This window comes from Meleagris gallopavo, chromosome 4 (assembly GCF_000146605.3).
Source record: "Meleagris gallopavo isolate NT-WF06-2002-E0010 breed Aviagen turkey brand Nicholas breeding stock chromosome 4, Turkey_5.1, whole genome shotgun sequence".
Lineage (NCBI taxonomy): Eukaryota > Metazoa > Chordata > Aves > Galliformes > Phasianidae > Meleagris > Meleagris gallopavo.
This window is the reverse complement of record NC_015014.2, coordinates 23,527,241-23,537,315: the sequence shown is the minus strand read 5'-3', so window position 1 is coordinate 23,537,315 and position 10,075 is coordinate 23,527,241. Positions and strand designations below refer to the sequence as shown.

General features: G+C 39.7%; 1 long non-coding RNA gene across 2 annotated transcripts; it reads right to left on the bottom strand.

Moving 5' to 3' along the window:
* Nucleotides 1–3,189: 3,189 nt before the first annotated feature.
* LOC109367245 lies at nucleotides 3,190–10,060 on the bottom strand. Of its 2 annotated transcripts, XR_004159525.1 has the most exons (4): nucleotides 9,792–10,060; nucleotides 9,114–9,470; nucleotides 5,207–9,022; nucleotides 3,190–4,389 (listed from the first exon to the last, which is right to left on the bottom strand). It is a non-coding gene; the product is annotated as an uncharacterized LOC109367245 (long non-coding RNA). The 2 variants fall into 2 exon arrangements; XR_002114175.2 differs by lacking the exon at nucleotides 9,792–10,060 and having other exon boundaries at nucleotides 9,114–9,785.
* Nucleotides 10,061–10,075: the final 15 nt, after the last annotated feature.

Here is a 10,075-nt window from a genome sequence, read left to right as displayed (position 1 = left end):
CCCGCCAAAATGCTGGCGGTATCGAGAAAAACGAGCGTTTCGAGCTCTCGGAAAGCTACACGAGAGTCGCGTTAACGCAAAACCTTTAATAGCTCAGCCGCTGCGGTGATGGACGGGTCGGCTCTGACCTATTTTCGCCCGAGCGCGTTCGGAGCGCGAAAAGGAGGCTTTGCGTTCCTTTTGAACCCTTAAATTCGCGAACAGGCATCTGGGCTGCCTGCGCTCCGAGCGCCGTGAGGTAACCGCGGAAATATGTGGCCGTATCCATTACCGTGCGCTTGTGGAATCAGAAGAGTAACCGGGAGGTCAGCGAGCGATTTGAGGAGACGCAGATCCCGTGTAAGCCGAAGACCTGCCTGAGCCAGGGAACGCGATTATGCCGCAGTTTGGGTTTGTGCTGCAGATGGCTTTTAATCTGATTGCATAACCTGGCATTAGAGAACAAGGGTAGGTCCCGCTTACGCTCCCAGTAGTTGTGACTGAAGGATTCAGCAAGCGGAGTTAGGCTGAGCGTACAGTAACAGGCAGCAGTTGCGCATAAGGGCACGTTTCGTGATTAAAGGGAGGAACTGGATAAGAGCTGGAAAAAATAGCAAACGCTCCTTTGTTATTGGTCCGGCTGAAGACTAAGCGAAGCATCTGGGTTCAATTCCACGCTCTGCCACTGTGTAATCTCAGAAAACAGACGTTTTACTCACTGCTAAAGCTTCTTGTTATTCGACCCTTTCAAAAATGATAATGATGTTAATGATGAAAAGCAAACAAAAACACACAGCAATAGGAGGCCTTACCTAAAGAAGATATAGGAAGCATATGCTTGAAACACTGAGAGAAGTGTGAGTTCCAGGAAGTTTCCAGCAGAAATCGAGGTCATGAGTAGCAATTTCTAACACCTTACACTATGCCTTTTGAGATCCATTTCATTTCTTCAGATGGTTTTGAGCTTACAGTGAGCATAAAATACACAGTCTCCGTTATGTTTGCTGTGATCTGTTAAAGTGTAGAGATTGCTTATATGTCTCGGATACATTCCTGATCCTCTTTGTACAGTTTGTGAGCAGCTGAAAGCCTGATTTCGGTTGTGCTTGCCAATATGTTAATTCCTAAGCTGAATTTCAATAGAGCAGTATCATAGTTTCACGATTAGATCATGATAAGGCTGCAGCGGGGCTGAGAAACACAGCTCTGCTTCTGCTGTAAGCTGCTCACTTTCACACCTGTGCTCTGTCTTTCTTTGTGCCTGTAAAAGCATTTATAACGCTGTATGGCAAACTGGGTTGGGTTACAGCTAGACCAGGGAAAAGAAAATCAGTTAAGTTAAACTCCCATCTGCTTTACTGATCAGTTAGTTATATGATTGTGTCCTAACTGAGAGGAAGGTCTGATGGAGGGCAGGAGTGTGTGAATGATTCAAGAACAGGGAAGGAACATCTCCTTTGGTAGGAATACCTAAAAGCTACTTTGTCTTGAAAAAAGTGCCCAGATTCACACCTTACAGGCCCTGAACTTCCTGGCACCGGGGAAGGCCAGGCACAGGTGGAAGCTGAGCAGCTTATGCACTTTGAGATGCCATATGTCCCAGCTCGTGTTAGCTTTTGACTGATGTAGTTTGCAATTTGAGAGGGAAGAATGATAACTGGACACATCACCTTGAATATATTGCACACTGTAAATGTGTTACAAGTAATCTTGGAAAGGAAATGTGGTTCATGACTGCATATAGAACTTGACATTATAAGGTTCAGTTGGGGCTGACTACTCCCTTCCCCATTAGGTACCATTCATCTGAAGTCTAAGAGTACTTTAGTGCACTTATGTTCAGCACTTCAAATTGCCCTGTTAGCAAATGCAGTGTTAAGGAAAATAATTGGTGCAAGTTTTAACAGTAAGTGTTTATTTGTTTCAGACTGTAACTGTTTCAATTAAAAACAGATTTCCTTAATTTGCTACAGATATTCTACAACATTCCCTGATGTTTTTGATGAAAGAGCAACCAAATCAACAGGAAGTCACTGGCTGTGTGTCAGAAATCATGGAAACAGTTGATATGGTGTATTTTAAGTACTTTAGAGGCTGAGATCTATTTCTCATTGTAAACATGATAAAGAACAGTGAACAAATCTCTTCTTCCTTAGCAGAAACAAAGTTCTATCCTTTTATCATGCTCTTCTTAATAAAATGTTTGATCCTCTCCCACTCCAGCACCCATTAACTGCTGCTGCCTCCTATTTATTGTCCAACTGTTTAAGCATAAAGCTGAAAACACAAGAATGTTAAGATTTACCTACAAACCACTTTTTTTTTTTCTTCACTAGAATAGCTAATATAGCTAAAATGCAACTTTGGATACTTAATCAGGTAACAAAATCTCTATTAGCACACATAGAGCTTACTGTAGGAGAACTAAGTAAGATGATAAGAGAGAAAATCCTACCTTTAACCAAAATAATTAAATCGGTGTAAAATTGGTGTTTTCAGGTCTTTGAGTCATCCTGTTGAGCCAATGTTCCTTGTTTTTTTTAAAGCATTCCAGCTTGCAAAATGAACATTACGAGTGTATAAGAGTTTATGTAACACGTGCTTTTATTAGATTTAAAGCAGTAAATAGGGTCCAAAAATAAACATTGTATTTTAAGAATAATCTAGGTGTTACAGGATTAAAACTGATAAGCCTGTGTACTGTAAAAGCTTTGGAGGTCTGTAATACATGCCCCTTCACAGTTTGTACCAACTGACTTGTGCAATAAGCTAAGGACCTTCTTTTAAAAGGCTTCATTTTCATGTGCAAAAAAATGCATAAACGTTGGTACAGAAACATGAAGTGTTCTTTGCTAAATATATATGGCAGAAATTATTTGTTGTGGCACTTATACATTAAAATACACTTTACAAATGAAAAGTATCTGAATGCATCTTAAGTGAGATGTTTAAAATACAACTGCATACGAGCACAGAGCCCACCTCCAGCTTTGTATTGAGGTATGTATTAGGTTTCAATGATCTTTCTCCTCACAAGCCCCCATTCATGCAAGTTAAAAGAGCACATCGGTCTGTTTGTTTCAGAGCCACTATTGCACCGATCATTTGTCCATCCAGGCTGCTTTGATTAACATTTCATTTCACATTTCACATTCATGATTTCACAGATCACAGTCAGAAATAAATCCAGCAAGAACCAACAGTAGTGCTTTTCTGAAATGTAATGCAATAACCAGAGATGTATGTCAAAAACCATCACTCCCAGAGGTTTTCCTAACAATATAATAGAAGATTAGCTATGAATAATAGGTCCGACACTTGTGTATGACTTAAGAGTTATTTGTTAATCCCTTGAAAAGAAATAAAAAGCTGGGTCAGCTTTTTATGTTGACAGCAAAAAAACCCTCATATTTTTACAGCGAATTCTTGTGGTTCCTCTTGATACCAGGAAAACAAAGCATATAGTCACTGTTACCATCTTACACTCTGAGAAGCACAATTTCCTAGTTATATAAACTTAGATTTGATTGGTCTTTTAATTACTTTTTACTTCGAATAATGCATATCTTTGTAGTTTTGTCTTGGGTTCTAGAAACGACAGTGCTCCTTTACACCATCATGATCTCTTCTGATTTGAGTTCTTTTTATACAAAGGAAAATGGAAAACCTCAGCATCCCTCTATCCCATTGTAGTGTCCTCATCTTGGCAGCACAGTTGTAAGCATCTTTAGGTCTGACTACACACTTCACATCAACAGCAGCTACAGAGTGCTCCTTGGGAACAGGTGAACACTTCCTCCACTTAAATCTACAGCACATAATTTAAAAATTCTTCAGAGGATGATTATCTGCACTCAGTCAGCAGAAACTAAGTAAATTCTGATACTAGTATGGATACTTTCATAAAAATAAAATGAATAAAATTATGTTTAAGTGTTTTCCTGACCTCTTGTACAGTCCACTCTGCTTAAAAGATAAAGGGTTATACTCCAACAAACTCAAGTATAATCATAGTTTTGAACTAAAATCTTGGTTTTTTTTTTTCTGATATTATTGAAAAGAAACTCTTAATAGAAAAATATGGGGAAAGGATCTGATAAAAACTTTTGCAAAATTTCTCACATACAAAAGACCAATAGGCAGAAGTTTTGTAGTTGCAAAGCACACAGGGTACTATGTTTCTCACATTTGTACAGTACTTACAGTCATCAGTCATTCAATACATAGCAGTTGATCAAAAGCATTTTTTTTGCTTCTTCCTTAGAAATCACTAGATTGTGATTTTTCTGCATCATCTTTCATGCTGTAATCCTTTACTTAGAAGATGAAGTTAGTCTCAGCTTTTATAGTCATAAACCTTCCAGCCTTACAGTTGCAAAGATAAGTTTGAAATCAAGCCAATAACATTTTCTAAAATAAAACAAACAAAAATGCAACATAACCACAAAGAAAAGGTGACTCTCACCCTCTAGGTTCAACATTATGATGTTTAAACAGATATAATCGGGTTTAAAGGCTTTTTATCTGCGTGTTTGGTTCTTAATACTTACTGATAACCACAGGTGAGACCTGATTCTGCTGTTACAACTATCCACAGGCACTAAAAAAAACCTTACCTCTCTCCACAAGTGACTGAGCAGATTTTTACATGGTCTTGTAGTTTATGTCAGAATTAGCAAAAGTAATACTACATATTTTTATCTCTTAAGCAACTTTCTGTGGTTATCTACATTCATAGTATATCATCAAGGTCTGTTCCAAAATGAATCATATCTTTATATATTTTTCTTTTTAATGCCAGAAAAGTTGAAAGGTGAGTTTTATGCTTTTAATATTTGTATACATTATGATAATTAAAACAGAAATGCTAATTATTAATATAAAATGTAAAAATTGCACAGCAATCAAGCTAATGAACTGCAGCATGTTTGATCGAGTAGTAATAAGTCTTGCATCAAAATGCATTCTCTCAAAGGTTTATTTCTATCGATGTTCAGTATAGGAAGGAAAGCATGATAAGTAATATTCCATCAGGAGACTACCTTCAAAGGCATGCTCTTATCCTGAACTAATTAGTTATTTGATGTAGAAGGACTCACAATGGTATTCCCTTGGCCAAAAATGATTTTCATACCAGGATGTACTTCACATGACCATTTGAGTTAATTCCTATTTCTTTACTACTTGGACACAAAGCCAGTGAGTTTATGAATATTACATTTCTTACAAGGAATTGGGCTGTTTGCAGCCACTTCTCTCTATTGGCTGCAGGAGACAGAAGAATGCACATTCCTTCTTCCTCCCGTGGCCCGCAGTATACAACTCTGTCAATTCCCTGTATTCTTTTCTTTCCTAAAAGATTTAAGAACAGCAATTAAGTAGAAAACAACTTTTGCTGTCAAGTTCAGTTTGCTTTCAAGTTTCTTGCGCTCAGAAGAAAATAGTGTTTCTGAGTGGAAAAAGTATAAACAAACATTCTGTAGAAGTTTCAACATTTCTAAACCATCATCAGTTGCCACGTGCTTCTTTTTGGCAGCATGAGCATTAGTGGCTTCTTTCACTCAGGTGCTTTGACTCCTCAGGAGCAGGACTGGATGAGAGCCTCTTCAAATCCCTTTCCTGCATATCACACCTCCAGGGCAAGACACAATCCATCCCTTTGTCTTCCTATGTAGAGGTAAAAATATCGTGGAACTAATGTCCTCCAAATGATGCAACATTTGGTTGCAGTAATTACATTTTACTTAAGTCTCGTCTACATTTCGGATAAAGAAATCCATGTTTATGAAAATTTTGGGAAGCGGAGAGGTGGGGGCAGAAGGAACAAAACGTTTTTTTACCCATTTAAACCAATTTAGTGCTGACATTTATAACATCACAGTTTGAAGCCCCTTTATACTGCCTGTGAAACTAACGAATGAAGAAGGGAAAAGAAAGCTATTTTCTCATATTTCTAAAAAGAGATTAACAATATAGAAAAACATAAGGAAGTGTATTAAGATCCAAATGGGAAAAATATTACACGAGTTGAGTATTTCTTTGAATGTAAATAAGTAAATGAAATTCAGATTTAAGATTGAAAAAGTTTGCTAAAATATAGCAATTATTGTGACCAGGAACAGCTGGTGTTCCCAGTATTATCTGCATCAGTACCAAGAGAGATTTGTTGTGTTTATTTCCTATCATATGACCACTTCAGTTTCACTCTGCTCTGCAGCTGTCCCTGGTACTGTGTAATGCAGGCTGTCTTTGTTTTAAGTATTTGGTACACAGAACAAAGTCAAAACAAGTTACTGAACTTTCAGAGTAAAACAGACTGGACTACCAAGGCCACTGTTTGCCTACAAGCTGCTTAACTGGTTATGCAGGCTTTACCGTAGCACATGTAATAAAATTGTAATGTTTAGAGTGTAAATATATTTCATTTTTATAAAATATATATCGTGTCCGTGCAATACCAACGGGGGGAAAAAAAAAAAGGGAAAAGTTCTAATATCCAATATGTTACTCTAGACATAATTCCTTATTGGTAGACACATCAGCTTGGAGAACTTTTGGCCTACTGCAGTTACATAGGTTTTTATCAAAGTACAAAGAAAATAACTGCTTATATTTCGAACACTAAAGCAAATGGAGTGTTGCTTTGAGTTTAGATAAGCAACAGCTTAGGTTGTCCTATATTTTGCTTTTAATCCTACAGCTCCTACATCAAGCGCAAGAGACACTCGTATGAAATAGGCCCAAAAACATAGTTGTTGTCTGTAGACCTCGTAACTCTCAGTAGAAACGGACTTCTAAAGCAGCGACCTATTTAAATGCTTTTAATGTCTTGGATTTTAAACTTTGAATTTCCTACAACAAAAAATTCTGATAATCTAAAGCTAAATTTGCTTTGCCATTCAACAGTTTGCATTGCTATTTGTGAAGTTAGTTAGGGGATATTAAAAGCATGAGTGGTTATAACTCACTTTCATTATTCATCCAGTAAACAGTGACTTCTCACATCTGTAAGAGAAACCATTTCAGCTGCAGACTGCAATTAATCAAGAATGATTTCTTTCCAATTTCACTGCTATTAATGCTATGTTATGGTGCACTCCATACAGGAATTTAGGTAACAGCAGAGTCTCTGGGGAGAGACAATAGGCCCGCTTCATACAGAGGAATGAATTTAAACTGACACTGCCATCATATATAAGCTTATGCCAGAATAAAAGCTTGGTCTGAGTTTTGGTCATGCAATTGGGTCTGCAGTTCCGTCATCTGAATCACATCTGTTCCAAGCAGAACAGATCTGTTGATTGTAACATTAATTAAGTTTCAAAGAAAAGGTTTTCATCACTTTATTCCCTAATAACAATATTCAAAAAAGCTGAAGACAGTGGTCTCAGAAGCTAGGAGTATTATATTATACTCTGACTATTATACTCGCTCATTTTTGTTATCCACCATACACTTTTCTTTAAACCAATTTCTCAGTGCTGTAACCTACTCTTGCCCCCTTGTTCTTTTTTTCTCTTTCTACCCAATCTTTCTAGGCACTGCACTGCTTATCTTTCTGCAAACAGTTTACTGAAGATTAAGTGAAGTTAACAATAGCACTCAGAATTGCAATTGTGGAGCAGATTAGAAACACAAAATGACTTGAAAACAGGGAACTATAAAACTTAACAGTCATTTCATGAGCTGAATTATTCAACTAGAAGTAAGCCTGAAGTCCTGGAGTTTGTGCTGCTTACCCACAACTGTCATCCATAAATTAACCACACGGACTGACCAAAGTCAAAACTGCATAGATCACTGCTTTAGAAAAGAAGCAGCGACGGAATCTCTTGAGACAGAATTTGTGGTTTTGTCTGAGAAGGAACAGTATGGTATAATGAAAAAAGAGTGACAGCTTATTGTGGAACTGAGCACACAGAGAAATGCTTTTCCAAGTATGATGGTTCTTGAGAAAGACAGCTTTGGGACTGACAACTTTTTGAAAAGCAGTACTCTTATGTGGAGCTTTCAGCATCAGCACTGCCGCAGAAAGCTTCCAGTATCATATTCAAGCATGGAAAATTTTCAATACTGCCTTCCTTGTTGGAGGATGGACAGATGTTAAAGACTACAACTGTTTGGTTTGTCATGCTGCCCTATGTTATATGACATAGCATAATGTAACCTTCCATGTTTATATTTAATTGTACAAAAGCTTTCGCTTTCAGAGAAGATAATCTAGGCAAAGGATGTTTTAAGAAGAATGCAGAGCAAAACTTGAAACAGTTTCTTTTAACTTCTTGATTAAATCATTTGAAAGACAGGCAGGTCTCATTTTTCCCATGCCAGTAATTACACTTTCTCACCCTACCTGCTTTTCTACAACCGTTTTCTTAAGAGTAGACTTAAAACAGAAAAAACAATTCAATCTGGCAAATAAAATGTGTCTTTTTTTTTCTCCATCAGACTTACTAATGGTTGTATGATGATTCATTCTGTATATATTAGTATTCTAGGATCTGCTACAAAATGACTTCATTAACCAGAAAACACTCTGCAAGAAACTGTCATATGCAGGTGGCTCACCACAAAGTAAATGAGTAACCATCTGGCAGCTTAATTCACTAAACAAAGTCACGCTTTCCAAGTAATACTTGAAGTAAAACCATTTGTAAAGGCCACACATAAAGAAATAAAGCACTTCTCACAAAGTGGCTCAAGGCCTTCACTGAGTTCACTGCTACAGAACTGACAACATCGTTTCACTACGGAGAGGTAATGGGTTGGTTTACAGCAATAAAATACTGGAACACAGGACATTCCCTGCATAAATGTTTATTTTAGAAGATAAGTGGAAGCTTTATTTGTAGCTTACATGCTATTAAAAGGAATAGCCACAGAAGTTAGGTGCTATAAGAGCTCAGATAAGCAGCTTCTGACAGGCTTTGACATCTGCCAAGGGAACACACACATCTGCACAGCTCTGCCAGTTCATCGCCCAACCACACACCTTTAAAGAGGGTTCTGGGCAACTTCTTCCAGTTCACACTGCCTTTCAGGGCTGCAGTTTGAGCAAACAAATACAGATTAATACAAAAGAGGGCCAGAGGAAGCATTTGTCCCCACATTAGCAACGTTCTGTGGAAATGTACCTTGGTCAGAATGAAGAAAGATGAGCTTGAAGGACCGGGCCTGATAAATGCTGCTTGTTCAATGCTTCTAATGCTGAGCAGGTCTCGGAAAGGAAAGGAGTTTGGACATGGGGTCAGACACACCAATCTCATGCCCACAACGGGCCTCTGCCCAGAATAGCTCAGGGTCTCTTCCTGTTCCAGTTTAAAAGCTGTTTTGTTTTTTTTTGCTGTTAAAAGAAGTCAATGCCACTGAAGACCTAGCATCCTTAGTAAGCAGAAGTGCAGTCTGTCCTACAGGAGCGCTGCAACAACGCTCGGAAGAAGCAGGAGCTTTGGCAAGCGCTGTGATTACAGGCACACTTATCCGGAGGGATGCTAACCGGGGAGCGAGAGATGGGCAGAAGGAAACCACTATCAGCAGGACCCAAATTGCAGAGCAGGGACGCGAACCGCAGCGGAACAGCCGCCCTCACTCCAGAAGCGGAGGTTTGTCTCCTGGACACGAGGGGCCGCGTTCCCCCGGCGCTTCCCCTACAGACCACCGAGCGCTCAGCGGAGCCTCTCGAGCCCTCTACCTGCCGCCCTCCTCGTGGGGACGGAGGAAGCACACGCGCTCCCCTTCGCAGCCCGCGCAGCAGGGCCCAGGAGCGGACCCCGCGCACCCCGGGCGGGCAGCAGGGCTGAGCTTCACCATACCGAGAGGAACAACGCGCCGCTCAGGCCTCAACTCCCCTCCTTTTGCGCTCTACCCGGCTTTGTATATTTAAACCACGCTGCAGCATCCCGCTCCGCCCAATCACAGCGCGCGCAGATCCCGGCGGCGAATGGCAGCTGTCCCGTCGGTTTTTAAACCGTCCCTCTCCACAATCGCCGCCCGGCACTCTTACGCCCCGCCCCCCGCTCTCCTCACCCCAACCGGTTCTAGCGAGTATGAGAGCTAACGACTCCCTGCGCACGACCTAACCGCGGAGCTGCTGCAG